The sequence below is a fragment of the Ochotona curzoniae genome, unplaced genomic scaffold (assembly GCF_017591425.1).
Source record: "Ochotona curzoniae isolate NIBS_2020 unplaced genomic scaffold, NIBS_Ocur_1.0 contig_883, whole genome shotgun sequence".
Taxonomy (NCBI): domain Eukaryota; kingdom Metazoa; phylum Chordata; class Mammalia; order Lagomorpha; family Ochotonidae; genus Ochotona; species Ochotona curzoniae.
Genome location: NW_024466599.1, coordinates 45,479,310 through 45,496,236, shown reverse-complemented (window position 1 = coordinate 45,496,236; position 16,927 = coordinate 45,479,310). Strand labels below are relative to the sequence as shown.

Genomic DNA, 16,927 nt, shown 5'->3' with positions numbered 1-16,927 from the left:
TCCTTGCACGTGTGGGACTGGATTTCCATTTCCTCACTGGCTTCTCCCACCTCCTACAGGTTGTCTGCATTCTTTGCCCTGTGGCTGCTTCTTCCATTAAGTCTGCAACTTAACACTAAATTCTTTACACATTTCAAATCCCTAATTTCCTCTTCTGCAACCAGCCAGAGAAAAGTTTCTACTTTTAGATGTCTTACGTGATTAGTTCTGAGACATCCAGAAAGTCTCCATGTTTTAGGGGTAACTGATTTGAGGTCTTAATTATATTTGAAAATTTCCTTTTTTTAGCAGAGCCTAGATTAGTGTCTGCGTGTTGTCCTCATGGGTGGGGGACCCTAAGGGACATGTACAGTTGTATTTTTTACAGTAGAATATCTCAATTTATAGAATGTCCAACAAAATAATTCCATGACAAATGTCAGTATTTGTATCTCTGGCATGCTTGTGAAAAAGTTCTGTTACATGGTATATAATGGATTTTATGGACCATACTGTATGTGTGTGTGTGTGTGCGTGCATGTGTGTGTAAAATTGTGACCAGTGTTACAAAATCAAACTCCTCCACAAGTTCCAGAACTCTTTAACTACCACTGCTTTCACTAATATTTGATATTGATCAAGCTTTTAATTTATTTGTAATTTTACACATAAAATGGATGTGACCACTATGTTTAGGCATCTCCTCATTGATAATGTTGGGAGGGGGCAGTCTTCAGATATCAACATTCCGACTTCAAGTGAATTTGGAAGGTGTTGAGCTCTGTACACACTTTGTGCAGTACCTACGTGATGTAGCTTTGGTCTCTTTTTGTTTAAAGATTTATTTTATTTTTATTGGAAAGTCAGATATACAGAGAGGAGGAGAAGCAGAGAGGAAGATCTTTAGTCTGCTGATCCATTCCCCAAGTGGCCCCAATAGCCGGAGCTGCACTGATCCAAAGCCAGGAACCAGGAGCTTCATCTGGGTCTCTCATGTGGATGCAGGGTCCCAAGGCTTTGGGTTGTCCTTGACTGCTTTCCCGGTCCACAAGCAGAAAGCTGGATAGGAAGCTGGGTCACTGCAATCAGAACTGGTACCCGTATGGGATTCTAGCGCATGCAAGATAAGTACTTTAGCTGCAAGGCTACTGTGCCGGGCCCCTGCGTTGGTCTTAAAGGGCTTATTTCTGCATGTCATCCTTGCGCAGGGGCCATGGTAATCTCTGTATCGTTCCAATTTTATTTTATGTGCTGCCAAAGCGAGCACTACAGCACCTGGTATTCCCAGGTAGTCTCCGATCCATGTGCTAACCAGGCCTAACCCTGCTTAGCTTCCTAAATCAGAAGAAATTAGGCGTGTTCAAGCTGGTATGGCCGTAGACAAAGGACTTATTTCTGAATACTTACCATTTTATACTTTATTTGAAATCTAAGAAAGAATCTTGGTATTCTTTTCTATATCCTTGTAACTTCTTAAATTCATCATCATCTTGGAATACCAATGACAGGAGGAAAGAGGGTGATAAATTAGGAGACATTAATGATAAAAAACACCCTACTTTCATTGGCCTTCGATGAACCTCAGATAGGCAACTGTAAAATATACTCAGCTACAAGTCCTATGGTTTTATAAAGACTCCATGAATAGTAAATCCAGACAACAATTGAAGACTAAGAGTAGAAAGAACTTTTTAATATGCATCGAAGGCAGCATTGGCTAGTCCAATGCCAGCTTATCTTATTCTGTCTTCTGCTAGTGAAACTCTCTTAGTGAATATGGAATTAATGGAGAAAATATTGATTTTGTTTGTTAATTTGCTTTCAAAAATTGGGTTCCTGCAATCTTGGAAGGAAAAATCAAAGACATATCTGTTTATCCATTTATTCCTATTAAAATGGCAGCTCCAGAAAATATTATCTGTATTAATCTAGTGAATAGTGTTATAAATGCCAGAGTTTATGTTTATTATACTTATTAAACTGGTCCTGATATCTCATAAAAATAAAATAAATGGCAGGGTTAGAAATGTAATACTTTGTATAATTCTTCAAATCTTTAATATTCTGTTTATTAAGTTTTTATTGAAATACAATACATGGAGGACAAAGTGAGTGAGTGGAGTTTCAGAATTATATAGCAACCGTGTCCCAGCATTCCTGCGAGAAAATGGTCTTGCCTCTATTTCTTTTATGAAAACACTTTGAATTTCCAGTCTGTGTGTTTGATTTTTAGGAATCTATTTTAAGAACTATGAGAAAGAAGTTACCTTTTCTTCTAGGAAATGCTTTCATTGAAGGAAAATGGTTGATATAGAGACCTTCTATTCATTCCGGGTTTACATGTCTTTACCATTGCCACCTTAATGTTGGGCTAGAAGCAGTGCCTGCAACTAGCAAAAGGAGGAAGGAAGACAACCATGATAGACGCTTCAAAATCATAGAGGCAGAAATAACATCCCAGTGGAATCCTGGGAGAAAAAAAAATAACACTGAGTTTTGCACCATCTTCCTCTCATCTAGTCACAGTAATGGTAGGCATGTTGTCATGAATCATTTGGAGGAAGACAGTAGCAAAACTGAAATTACGGCCTAAAGGAGAAAATTCATGGAAGTCTAGCTCAATGTCAATAGCTGGAGTTGGGTTGGAGAAGGGCCTGGCCATTTTGTTTTCCCTTGATGCAGTGGGGTAAGTGGTTGGGTTACACCCAAATCCATACATTGTAAAGCAATCCTGATCCTCGGTGGGTTGCTCTGAGAAGCGGTGGATTTGGAGAAGTGATGAGGTCATGAGGATGAAGCTCTTGTGAAGAGGATTAGTGGCTTCCTAAAAGTGACCCTGGAGAGGTCCCTTCCTCCCATGGCAGGATACAAGAGGAAGAGAATAATCTGCAGCTTGAGACAACCCTTCCAAGAGCCTGAACCCTGCTAGCATTTGGATGCTTGAGATCCAGCCATTATCATCAGGAGAATAAAACCTTCTGTTCCAAAACCAACAAGTCAATAGCATTTTGTTTTAGGAGCCCAGATTGATGCAGTGACTATAATAAAATAACAATTCTGTTGCTAACACATGGGAGTAGCTTTCACTGTCAGGGAATCAAGCCCTTGTGTGAATCATGTGAGTCCTTTGTATCTGCTTCTGCAATTGGACTGTGATAATGTAGATGGTCTTCCCTCCTTGGCCTGTCAAAGAAGCCAATTATGGTAACGTGCTTTAGAGTTTCCAAAGCAAGACACCATTATAGCAATAACTGAAACATTCCATATGCACTGCAAATATGAAGGGTCACATTTCTTGTTTTTCTCTCGGCTATATGTCAACATGATCTAGACAGAAGAATAACCAGTACAGCAGGCACAGCAGGTCTTTGTTTTCACAGCAAGAATTTAAAACTTTTAGGAAATACCTCTAATGCCCATCAATAACTAAGAATCGAGAATAACAGCAAATTAAATTTTAAGGTGGTGTGGGAGGAAGCATTCTAGAAGAGGAAGAGTACAGAACTAGCACAGTTAAAGATGAGCCTAGAATCTAACAGCAGTCGCTAAGCATTTGTATAAAAGACCAGACAGTAAATGTTTTGGGTTCTTCAAGCCATATGGTCCCTGTAGCAACTACCTAACTCTACTGTTATAAGACAAAAGCAACCATTGACAATATACAAATAGAGGGACACACACTGTTCCAACTAAACTTTATTTACCATTACAGGGTGTGGCAGGACATGGCTGTGGGTCATAAGGTTGACCAACTCCTGCTACAAATTGTAAGCCACTTCAGGACAAGGGCCATGTCTCAGTCAGTGTCCTTGGCAAACTAAGCAAGTGATGTATAGTGAAGTAAATTTAAGATTCTAGAATGAGTATTAATGCACGTTAGTTTTCCTTGCTTCCTCATTCAAATTAAAGTGTGTACTCAAACTGTTCCAACACACTGCTTGTAGGGTGCTTAAAGCATGTGTCAGCCACTGGACTATTTTATCTGACTTCTTGCACTATTTCCATTCTTGGCTTTGTCCGTCTTTAGAAACAATTTATTATTTTTTTCTCCAATTGCTTCTGTTTCGTTGCTTATTTTAACTGTCAGAATTTTCTCAGAATGGACTTTAAGTACAATAAGCACATGTGAGAAAAACAATAAATATTTTATACAAATTTGCATTTTTGAAATATTTATTTTATTAAAATTTATACTTTAAGTGAGGCATTTTTTTCTAATGTGCACCCTGAAATATGCTGTTTGGAAAAAAATAATCCCTTGACTCAAAAAGCATGGGAAACTGAATTCTGCCTTTTGGAAAGTCAACTAACAATGATACTCTAACCTGCAGTGATCCATATTTACTGTCCATTCAGAGTGCCCTATTAAAAATGTCGCACAGTAGGCTTCTTCTTACCAACAGAGATTTACTCACCACGGTTCTGAAGGCTGGGAGAACCAATGTCAAAGCGCCAGCTAACTTGATCTGTGGCCAGGAGTTCTTCCTGGTTTGCACAATGACATCTTGCTGTGTTCTTACATGGCAGAGATTATGTACCCTGTGTCTTCCTTTCTCTCTCACCCTCCCTCTGTCCTTCAACTTTGACTCCCTTCCTCCCATAGAGAAAGAAGGGATGGGAGTGAGGGGTAAAGAGAATGAAACAGACCGGGGGTTTCCTCCCTAAATAGCTGCAAAGTTGGGACTGGGCCAGAACGAAGCTGGAAATGAAATCGGGAACTCTGATGTGGAGATAAGAAGCCAATTGCTTGAGCCATCATCTGCTGCCTCCCAGGCAAATCTGGGCACTTCAGTATGGCATGAAGGCACATTAATCTATGTCTTATGCTCTAGGACAAATGTCCATTTCATTGTGTCTTTTCTTACAAGGACATGAATCACATCCTTATGACCTAATCTAACAGCATGATGCCAAACTCATATGTTGAGCTTTAACATGAATTTGGCTATTTGTGTGTGTGTGAAATCAACATTCAGTTCTTTTTTCATTTACAAATGGATGGTAAAACACCAATAAATACCTGGTGTTACTCCCCAGCAGGTGCAGAGGGATCTCTTCCCTAAGAATTCTGTTTTTTTTTTTAAATTTGTTTATTTTTTATTGCAAAGTCAGATATGCAGAGAGGAGGAGAGACAGAGAGGAAGATCTTCTGTCTGATGATTCTTTCCCCAAGTGACCGCAACGGCCGATGCTGCACCAATCCAAACCAGGAGCCAGGAACTTCTTCCGGGTTGCCCACACGGGTGCAGGGTCTCAAGGGCTATTCCGTAAGAAATGGATGGCTATGTGGGAGTTCTTTTGGAACACAGCACAGCTTGATGTGCTAAGGGGTTGCGTTCTTACAAAGAGGTCCATGAGTCTGTTGTATATTCTCTTCCTCTTGGTAAGCATCAGAACAGAACACAATGAGGAGGGCTAAACTTGGGAATCTACCATTCTGAACTTGGATCTAAACTGCTCACGAAACTGGCAGCAGTTATAGCTATTTGTTTAATACCTGATAATTTTGTGGGACCCCCCGAACTTTGGTGAATTGATTCTTCTGAGAGGAAAGGGAGATCCTGAACTATGGGAGGAACAGCTATTCTCATGACAGAATTGGAACCGCTGTCTCTGCTTGTTCATTTCTAAGCATTGAAGAAAGAGGTCTCATAAATATAGAATTAGTTATGTTTGGCCGTGGACATCTATTTTGTTATCTTTTTGTATCTGTGCATATGTATAATTTTTGTCTGGCAACAATTAATAGCACACAGAAACAGTATTTTCTGGAGCATATTTTGAAACTGTGCAATTAACTTCTGGGATTGAATGATTTTAAAAATGGCCATATATATATTCACAATTCTTGCACGTACATCCTTGTAAAGTGAGTCTGTGACTCTTCTTGTTAAAAGGTAGAGTCTCTACACTCTTGAATTTGATCTAATGCTGTGACTCGTTTCAACTAATGGAATGCAGCAAAGATGATAGTGTGCCAGATCTGGGGCTAAACCTCAGCGTTCTTTAATAGTTTCACTCACTCTCTTGATCTTTGTCATTTGAGTGTTCTTATCGTTTGAGTGACAGATAGCCTACTGGCTATGGCTACTGAAATACTGGCTTAGTTACTCCTGTTACTCTAGCTAAGAATCAGTCAACCATCAATAATACTGAGGGCATCCTAAGCCAGCCAGGCTCTAACTGACCTTAGGTGCAAGTTCCTTGCCAGGACCAACAAAACTGACTACCCAACCCATAGCTGCTGAAAGTCAAACCAGCAGAGACCAGAATTATTCACCTGACCTGCAGATTTGTAAGCAATAATAAATGCTTAATGTATTAGACTACTGAATTTTCATGTTCTGGTAGCTTTAAGTTATTATTTTATAGTAATAGCCACTGACAGAGCTATTAATTTGGGGACTTTTCATATCCACTCATATTCCACCAAAACAAGGCAAAGTAATGACTATATTGAAAGCAAAATGGATCACACACATGAAATGATAATTAGCAAAGGGTATCATATCAAGAGAAGAGCTTTTGAATAGCACTGTTAAAGAGGTGCTGTTTTGAGTCAACATGAACAATTTTGAATAGTCATATGCCAAAAAAGTAAAATTAGTGTTGATGAACCCTCCATCTGATAGCAAAGTGTATGGAGGGAAGATTTTTCGCATTGGTTCTCTCTGTCTTAGAGCTTTTCCTATAGAAGGGATCTATCTGATATATGTAAAAAAAAATCAGGCAAGCAAACAAACAAAAAAGAACAACAAACACATTTAGTCAGATGCTATTTCAGAAGCAGTTTCTCCATCCTGAGAGATTTTTATGTGGAAATAATAATGAATAATAACCTGAAAAAATGTTTGGTTAGATTTAAAGCTTTTGTAATAGAATAATAACAACTTTTTAAAATAAGAAGAAAGATAAAATGACATAGAAGTTGCTTCTCTCGTTTGCCCTAAGTTGCTGTCCAGGGGGAGAAAGTGAAACCCGGAAGCCTCTCTCCTCTCACAAAAGCATTCATGGGTGAACAAATCGGTGCCACCTTTTCCTGCCCTGAAAAGCTGTGAGTGCAGCATGGAGAAATGCTGTGTCTTCCATGGCCACAAAGCAACTGCTGAGTTGCTGGAGGAAGTCAAAGAAGTCAGGGGCTCGCCGGGCCAGTGTAATTCCCATGCTGCACACTGGAGGCACTTAACCAGGACCATTTGTTGGGATGCAACCAGCTAATTGAATTTAAATTAATACTGTACGTTTCTATAAGTTGTTAAATGGGATTTTCACGTTTGATAGTCATTTGCGAAATCTGAGAAAACATTGCATATATAATATTATGCCTGAATCCCTTGTAGCATTGGGCCAGGGGTTGGGGGGATGGGAAAGAAGCTAGTGTGTTATATGGATATGTATCTGTATTTTAAAAATCATATTAATATAATCAAAAGGAGAATTCCATTATTGCTTTGAATTCCAACTTACACATTATATAGGGAAACTATATCATAAACAAAGATTGGCTCACTAATTGCTTGTTTCTCAAAATGGAGAGACCTTAACTCTCTTTTTTCTTCTTTATGAAAGAGAAGCAAGCGTGGTACAGTAAAATTATAAATATTTTTTCATAATGTAATAATATATTCTGATTTTTCACTTAATTAAACATAACTTTCTTTTTTCATTCCTTCAGCTCTTTGTAGCCTAAATAGTAGAGGTAAAAAATAATTTTCTCATAGCCAAGTAATTTGAAAAATTAAATATGTAATCTTTTCACAGTATAAATGACTTGATTCTTTGCACTTTGCTAATTTGAAAAAAATGCATAAGGTTGCAAAAAATTAATGAAGAGCTCTTTAAGAAGATTTCTTCAAGTTTTTCTCATTATCTGTAGTGAAGATGTCAAAAACAAATATACACAAGATGCTTAATTTCGATTTATATTACACATTGGAATGATTACGTATTACACTAGAAATAACACTGATCTGAGAAGGTGTAGCGTCTTGTTCTATCTCCTGCCTTAGCCAGGTAAACTCACATAAGCTGCATGATGTATGTGTATATTAACACATGTACAAAATGGTTAACAGTAATATTAAGTCAAATCCCATGAAATTGCTAATTTTTTGTATTTTTGACCAGTGGAAATGGTGGTTCCTTTAATCAGTTGATTTATTTCAAAATTGTTTTTGTAGTTTTTAATAGGTTCAATATGATTCACAAGTACAGCTTTGAGAATATAATGACAATCCCAGTCTCCTTTCCTCCCTCTCTTTCTATTCCTTCTTCCCTCCTTCCCTGTATCTTTCTCCCAGTTGTTTTAATCAAATATGTCTCTCTCTTACAAGGCTATTTTTTAATCAAATAAAATGTTAGTATTTCAGAATATTAAGCGATATACTTAAATGTAGTATTTTTAATATCCTAACACTTGTGTATGCATCTCTGTATGTCCACACACAGGAAAACCATTTGGTGCAGCTGCAATAATAATTGATACAGATTATCACACATTCATTTGCCTCGGAGGCAGAAAGTATTGAGGACACTAGATGGTATGAATCAACTTTTATAATTGCTCTTTTCTTTTCCACTGAGATTTCTAAAATTTGGTTTTTCCATTACAAATTATGAGCTACAGACTTGAATATCAAGCAAATGACCTCATGCCTATCTTTGAGTCTTTCTTTACCTATCAGGGAAGCAAATTAATGAACTGGCTTCTCAGTAGCTATCATGAATGCAGGCATCTCAAATCTTTCCTGCATGTGTCTTTCTTTCTAAGATGCTGAGATACTAGATTCAGAGACAGATGGAAACCAACTTGCATTTTCATAGATAACCGGAGACTGGCCTGCCAAAAATATTGAGTTCTTTTTCATTCCTACTGTATTTATTCTATCCTGAAAGCTATACGTGATGCCCCACAGCATTCCTGATGAACCCAATGGTAAATTAGCTCCTCTTCTAATGTCAGTCTGATCTCGATCAAATGTTTGAGTTGAGCTTTCATGGAAGTGGCCATTAACTACAGAAGAGACCCCATGAAATGCACTGATGGGATCCAGGCGTTACACGAGGAGCAAGCCACAATGACATGCCTTTCCCAGGATTTTATAATTCGTGGTTGAATCTCTTGTGGCCCTAACTATTCTTCCTGTCTTAGGGTTTTGTGAACTATCGTGCATTCTTAGAATTTTTGTTTCTAGTGGTCTGAATCAGTCAGAAGACTCCGCTTGAAGGAAACACGCCTATTCCGGGGCCCTGTTGTGATGGTGTGTCAAATCCTTTTGAGTCACTAAGATGCAATCCTCATCACTCTGAATTTAAATCTGTAATTTAAGTGGATCAGTCACAGATTTGTTTTTGATACAACTTATTTTCTCAAAAATAATTCCACCATTCAAAGAGGGAGAAATGTGATTATTTGTATCACTAAATTTAGTCAAAGGAGACTGCTAATGAAGTGGAAAGTCCATTTCCAAGTAGGATTCCCAAAATTTTTTTTTGACAAATTGTGGTATTTCTGGGATGTTTTCATCACTTCCTGCACTGTCTGTTTTGAAATGGCAATCTCAATGTGCCTAGTGAAGAGAAGGGTCTATCTAAGACCTGTGCCTTACAACAGATACTTCAGTATGGTCATATAATGATGCAATTACAAATGGTATTAGCCTTTTTTTCCCTTGTGAACTCCAAAATGGGGCATTTTTTTTTTTTAGGAAAAAAAGATTTATTTATTTATTTTTCTGGAAAAGCAGATTTATAGAGAGAAGAGACAGAAGCAGAAAGATCTTCCATCTGTTGATTCACTCCCCAAATAATTGCCACAGCCAGGGCCGGATGAGTCCAAAGATGGGAGCCAAGGGCTTCTTCAAAACCTGCCACATGGGGTCAGGGGCATGAGGTCTTGTGCCATCCTCCACTGTTTTCCGGGAAGCTGCATGGGAAGTGGAGCAGCCAGGACACGAACTGATGATCATATGGGATGCTAATGTTTTCAGGTGGAGGCTTGGCCAATTGAGCCATCATATCTGTACTGAGAGCTTCTTCATTATCATGTACTTGACAAGTGTGGCACTAGTAGTAAATACATAAATAAATATATAAATAAAACATGTATCAAAAATAAAACAACTCCCCAGTCTAACTATTTCGCAATGGTATGAACAGTACAACTGCACAGCCATGGATATTCTTCAGTCTGTTTGGAGGGAGCCTTTTACAGATATTTCTAGATAATGGAGGCATGGATGCCCTTTGGTGTTTTGCCAGTTAGAGAACGCTTTGTGCTGTGGTCTCATTGAAAGACAGAAGTGATGTTGTAGTCTAGGAGTTATTTCTTATTTAAACAATTTGTAAGAAAATTGCTTGAAGGGTAACAGCCAGGTTATGTACCCATAAAAGTACAAATGATTTACAAATATTTAACAAGGGAAAAGCTAATTATGTTGCTCTTGTCACAGTAAGGCCAGCCTCAGCAATGGTATAATCAATATGGGAATGTTAACTGTAATACAGCCTGTCAGCTTCGCAACCAACTAAAAATAAATTAATTAATGATTAGAAAGTCTATAAACAAAGTTGAGAGCCTTCTCTCGTAGTTTCCTGGATTTTATGTTTCTGTTGTATATACCTTTCTCTTGTAAAGTAGAGAACATGCAAAGTTTTTCCCACAGTTATCAAAAAAAGCAAACAAACAAAAAAAGAGTTCCGTTTAGCCTGATTATTACTTGGAGTTCTGAGAGACCTGGGTGTATTCACAATAGGGTGTTGTACACAACTTACAACTTTTGTTCCTAAACTCTAATTATTGCTTCTTAGAATATTTTTCCTTTTTGGCCAAACTCATGGAAAGTTTACTCCGCTGTGGTTTCAGAAAAAACAATGTAACGTGTGTGTGCATTTGAATGGATATATGTTGGATAGCTGGCCTGGTATTGCCTATCCACCTACAACTAGTGAAACAGAAGTATTAATGAGTGTCTCCGGGCTAAGGAACATGTCTGGGAGGAAATGTCGCTCAGAGAGTGAGACAGGGCAATGATGTATCAGCCTAGAGCACAGCTAAGGAGTTTAATTCCCTGATCTGCAAACTCACGAGTTATGAACTTGGGATCATAGCATAAGATGGACATGCTATAAATAGTTCATCTCAGAAGTGGAACAATGGCATTTACTCTGTAGCATTGCAGTGAATATTTGTATGAGTAAGACAGGCAAGATGCTGACAGCAATCTCTGGCACATAATAAATACTTAATAAATATTAACAGTTAGCAGGCAAACTAACATAAATAATAATGGTCTAAATCTCTGGGTTTTTAAAAAAGATTTATTTTATTTTTATTGCAAAGTCAGATATACAGAGAGGAGGAGAGACAGAAAGATCTGCCATCCGATGATTCACTCTCCAAGTGACAGCAATGGCCGGTACTGCTCCAATCTGAAGCCAGGAGCCAGGAACTCTTCCGGCTTTCCCACGCGATTCAGGGTCCCAAGGTTTTGGGCTGTCCTCAACTGCTTTCCCAGGACACAGGCAGGGAGCTGGATGGGAAGTGGGGCTGCCAGGATTAGAACCAGCAACCACATGGGATCCTGGCAAGTTCAAGGTGAAGACTTTAACTGCTAGGCCACCACATCAGGCCCAAAAATCTCTCTGTTTTTTTCTAGCACCTGCTAGCTACCTATTCGAACCACATGCTGTCACTCTGCTCCCAACTACCACCGATGTATCCCGACATTCCTGGGCTGTTTCATGGGAGATCTTAGATTGTCTCTTAATTTTCTTGTTGATATTGGCCCTAGTTAAGCCCCAGAGGGTGGTGCTTTGCTTTTGGAGTTGCGTTGGGATTTATGAGAAAGTCAAGGCCAATGCCAAAGACCCAGCCTCTTTGCTGCTACTCCCAAAGCTACCAAGCTGTGAAGTGCAAAAGTGATACCATGCTTTCTGTGGCACTTACTACCTGGAAGTCCTGCAGTGAGAATGTTTCTTTTATTCTATAACACAGTGGCACCAAAAATCATTCTGTTATAACCCTGTTCCTCACAGTATTGTATAATAGATTCTCCAATCTTGTAGGTTTGGTCAGACATACATCCATAAGGCTAAAGGTGGACTGATAGCAAAGATAAGGCTTTCCTTTCTATCTGAGGTGTCTCTTAAAAAAAAAAAAAAAAAAAGGAAAAACAAAACAAAATTTCCTTGACTGCTCTATTGGGAAATTGGTTCCTGAAAACCCCATCCACCATCACAATTCTTCCCACATGCACAGACAAATCTGAACACTGGCTTATGTTCAGAAGAGTCTCCCCTCTCAGTGATGTCAATGCAATGGAACTCCTATATATTCCAATAGAATTTTTACCCCATGTGGTTTCAGGCAACATGACTCGATCCCTGGTAAATGTCTGAACCCATATAATACTGATGGCTATGACAGGGTTCCCTGTGTTACATTGTCAAAGATGGGAGCCTATGATTGCTTCTGCACATAAAGGTCTCAGCGTCAGGCCACCTCTGATTTGTGGTTTTGTTTCGGTAGTTTGGGTTGGTTACCACATTTTACGTTGTAGTAACTTTACTTTATTGCTACTGTCACAACAAAGCAAAGCAGCTATTATCTTATAACAAACTAAAGCTACATTTCTAAACCATCATATCTAACCAAACTACAATGCTATAACACCTAATTTACAGTTTATTCCAATTGCATGGACACAGGGAGCATAAAATAAAAATAAAAAATATATATCAGATTTCATTGGCTCATCTGGGAAAAGTACTTTGAAGTTTGAGAGAATGGTTATAAAACTTCTGAGGTTCCAGGATGTTCACGAGTGTTCTCTTTAGAAGCAGCTGAATATACAAGAGGGCTGACTTAAGGCTGGCCATGTGCACCTCTGGGCAGCCAAGCCAGAAGCCTATTCCCTCAGGCTCTTTACAGAAATACCTTTTGAAAGATGCTACTATATGAAGAAGAATTTTCCCTAGGGCCATTAGCAGGGACCTAGCTTGGGTGTGGAGCAATGGTAACATGAGCTGTAGCTCATATGGGGTGGTGACTTAACCAGTATGTCACCATGACAGTCCTTATAAAGAAGTCCTTATGGTCCCCAGAACGATGAAAGAGTCTTAAAGATAATTCAGTAGACGAAGTATATGTGTTTGGGGTAACACATTATAAAGCAAAAATGCAAGGTAGCTTTTTTGGGCATATTTCAGGAAGCGCACAGATTTGCTTTAACTTTAAAAAATATGGCTCTGGTTAGAGCTAAACTATCATATTAATAAATTAAGGAAATGAAGGCCTGATTCATTTTTTTCCTTCTTGTGAGTTCTGTACAAAAGCAGACAAATTCAGAATAGCGATATACTCCATTCTTATTCAAGACAAATTCTTCTTCAAATTCTAGCCATATCCCAAAGACATGTAAAAATATGACATATAATAGAGCAATACCTGTATGTTACTCCTCTCTCTTTTCTCCATGCTAGCCTAACAAGCCCTGTTCCTGAGTTTCTAAAACTTTTCATTAATCCCTCAGTCATAGTCATGTTCTAAAATAGTAGAAACATAGTTAGCAACCTGAATGAGTGGATGTTTCAGCCATGGAATGTTTGGGACATAATTTGGTGTCAAATTAGTACAAAAAAATTAGAGTGACCCACAGGTGTGGGAAATCAAGGGTTGTGATGGTGATCTCATTTGTTGAGTGGAGGAGGGAACCTGGCTGGTTCATGGATTTGTAAGGCATGAGAATTGGTCAGATCACTGTTTAAGATAACCATTTAAATGGACTAAACATTTACTACTTAAACTCAGTTCATAATGCTTGGCTTATCATGTTGCCTTAGCCAGGTTAGGGCACAGAGATTATTAGTGAGTCTGAGGGTAGTGTTCTTAAGTGTGGGTCAGCCAGGCTTTGGGTATGCTGGAGAAGTCATGTCTCTGCCTCTTTGGCCATTCTCCCAAGAAAGAGACATTGGCAGTTTAACAAGAGTAGGTCAAAGCAGATGCCTTACTTCTAGACCCCGTTTTGCATACCCTGAGCCCACTTACAAGGCCATCCCAGGTCCCTTGCATACACCTGCGCTTCCACCAGTCCTTCTCCCTTGCACATCTTCCTGTGAAGACTGACACTGCTAAGAAGTGTATATGTTTGCCTGGGAGTGGCCACGGGTTTGTGATGCATGATCAAGTTTGAATGCATTGGCGGCTGTGTTCTCACAAATCTGGACTGTAGAAGGGATTTGGGAACTAATGACAGTGTATCTGTACTTTCAATTTCCAGGGAGGAAATCTAAAATATCCCCAAATTTTAATTTTGAACCTGAATTTCCAGTTATCAAAAACAGGTATTTACCAAGGAAGAGGATAGAATGTCTTGTTTTGTTTTTAAAGAAGATCTCCCCAGCTGTGGGCCACAGCCTAGGTTGCATTGTACTTAGGCAAGTGTTACACTGCTGGGAGAAAAGTAGCTGATAGCTGTTGAAATTCTGGTCCTGGTTAATGCCAAATCTGTGTTAACCATACCAGTGTGCCTAATATGTGTGTGTAGCGGGTGTTGGGTCTGTGAGCCCCTAAGGCAGGATATCTGGTGGGTCCAAGGTTGCCTGGTCTCAGTCCTTAGGCCTACCTGCATAGAGGGTGCCAAGTCAATAAGCTCCAGGGATGGGGGTGTCCATCAGTGCCCAGGCCACCTGGCATGTATCTTCAGGCCCACCTGCGAGGTAGGTGTGCAATCTGTGAGCCCCGGTAGGGACCTAGTCGCATGGCCCAGGGTATGAAAGGCATTAGGCAAAGCCTGCTGGCTGCCTTGTGACATACTTGCGGTGATTTGGTGTGTGGACTTGCACAGGGTCTGAGGGATGGCTCACGTGGAGACATGTGGTGGACATGAGGGCTCACATCCAGGGCTGGTGGTCTGACTGTAGAGTGCATGTGTCAGAACTGGACCTCCTCAGTGGAAAAGACAGAGCAATGGATGGCAGACTCAGATGCACATGGAGGATATAGTGGTCCACTGGGGCCTGCAGAGGGCATCTGGTACCATAGCAGAGAAAGGAGGGCAGAACAGTTGGACAACTACCACAACCAAGTAATGACAGCAAATATCTGGCTAAATGGAGACTCCAAAGTTGATTGTGTCAGCCAATGGCTACTGGAAAGATTTCCTCATCCTTAGCTCGGTGAGATTGACAGGATTTCAGAGCTATGGAAACCACTTAAGCAGAACCCTTACATGCTCCACATTGAGGACTCTGGGTTGGTATCAGGTGGGCATTCCCTCTTCCTGGGTACTGAGATGGTTGGGACACTGAGTGTGGCTTCTCTCCTTATCTCTTTCCTTCCCCAAGTTATAGAAAGAAGAAAAAGAAAAGTCGGAAGCAGTGGTTTCACCAACTTTTCCCTAACCCTCAATCCTTCCCACCCTGATCAATCATATAAACATTATAAAACATGAATTTTTTTTAAAAGGAAGATCTCAGTAGCTTGATTTAATAATACTTAGGTTTATGGCACGCATGCTCTTTTCAAAGGGAGAATTCTGACTGGAGAAAGGCTTTGAGAAGCACTTTGTGACTGGGGTGCCCTGACTATCCCTTGGAGGATGAATGGAAACGGCTGTAAGAAATAGGTTTGGGGGAACCTTGGAGGGAAGCGGGCTTCTGTAACATATGGATGATTTTATGCAGTGATTCACTGAATTGGACAATTGCTTTCCTTTCACTGCACATCTGGTCGGTTTTGAGAGGGGGAATGGAAGAGAATGGCCATTAGAGGGTCCATCCTTCCCTGAGTCTTACTGAAAGGCATCTATCAGCGCACAGAATGCGTGTTCAAAGGAGTGGAAGGTGCTCCCTGCTTGCAAGATGCTTACGTGTGGTATTCCTGGGGCAACAACGTTTGCACACAGGAAAGTAACACAGGTCAGGGCTGATTTCTCATAGCAGCTAAAGGACAAATCCCAATGTCATCTGCCATATGGTGTCTGTTGTCATTTGTCCCACAGGGAGATGAAGGTTGCTCTCTTGTGCACAGCCAGGCCATCACACACAGTTTTAAGAACAGTCTTTACTCTGCCCAGGCACAATACTTCATTTGCCCCTCGAAGTTGCCCTTTCTATCAGGCATAGGTCTTCGGGATGCATGGGGGTTGTGCTTCAGGTTTTTTCTGTGCAGCCCAAGCTCTTGATGCTGAGCAGTCTTTAAGCTGGGTATTCTTGTACAAATCCAGGGAGAAATAACCCCTCTCTTCTTTTTTCTTTATTTTACATAAAATATCCACTTAGTACACATTATGCTTCTTGTCCTACTCACCTACTGATTTTTTTTTGATAGCCATGAGCCACTGCCCTATATGACTTGGGTATCCTGTGTATTTTTTCTAACTCAGGAAAACAGCTATTAAAACTAAGTTTATAAGTCTCAAGTTAAATGAACCTGTACAATGTAGTTTTGTACTTCATTTTTTAAAGCATTTATTTATTTGAAAAGGAGGGAGGAAGAGAGACAACCAAAAGATATCTTTCTTCAAATATTTTTATTGGGAAGGCAGATTTACAAAGAGAAGGAGATCCATAGAGAAAGATTTTTCTGTCTGCTTGTTCACTCTCAGCAGGAGTTGAGCAGACCTAAAGCACCAACAGCCTCCTCTGGGCTTCTCACACAGGTGGCTTTGGGCACTCCTCCACTGTTCCAAGACCCCGAGAAGGGAGCTGGATAGGAAGTAGAGCAGTCAGCATTCCAACCAGTGCCCATATGGGATCCCAGTACTTGCAAGGTAAGAATTTTAACCACTTAGCTGTCATGCCATACCTGAGAGGTATCTTTCATCTGCTGACTTACTTCCCCAATGTTTGCAATAGCCAGGCCTGGGTCATGACAATGTTAAAGTGCAGAAAATCCACGCAGGTTTTCCATATGGGTGTCAGGAACTAAGGTACTTGGGTCATCCTC

The 16,927-nt window shown here is 39.9% G+C and overlaps 1 pseudogene; it reads right to left on the bottom strand.

The window, feature by feature from the left end:
• Positions 1-1,151: 1,151 nt before the first annotated feature.
• On the bottom strand, positions 1,152-1,246 carry LOC121165463 (annotated as a pseudogene).
• Between the last annotated feature and the right edge of the window lie 15,681 nt (positions 1,247-16,927).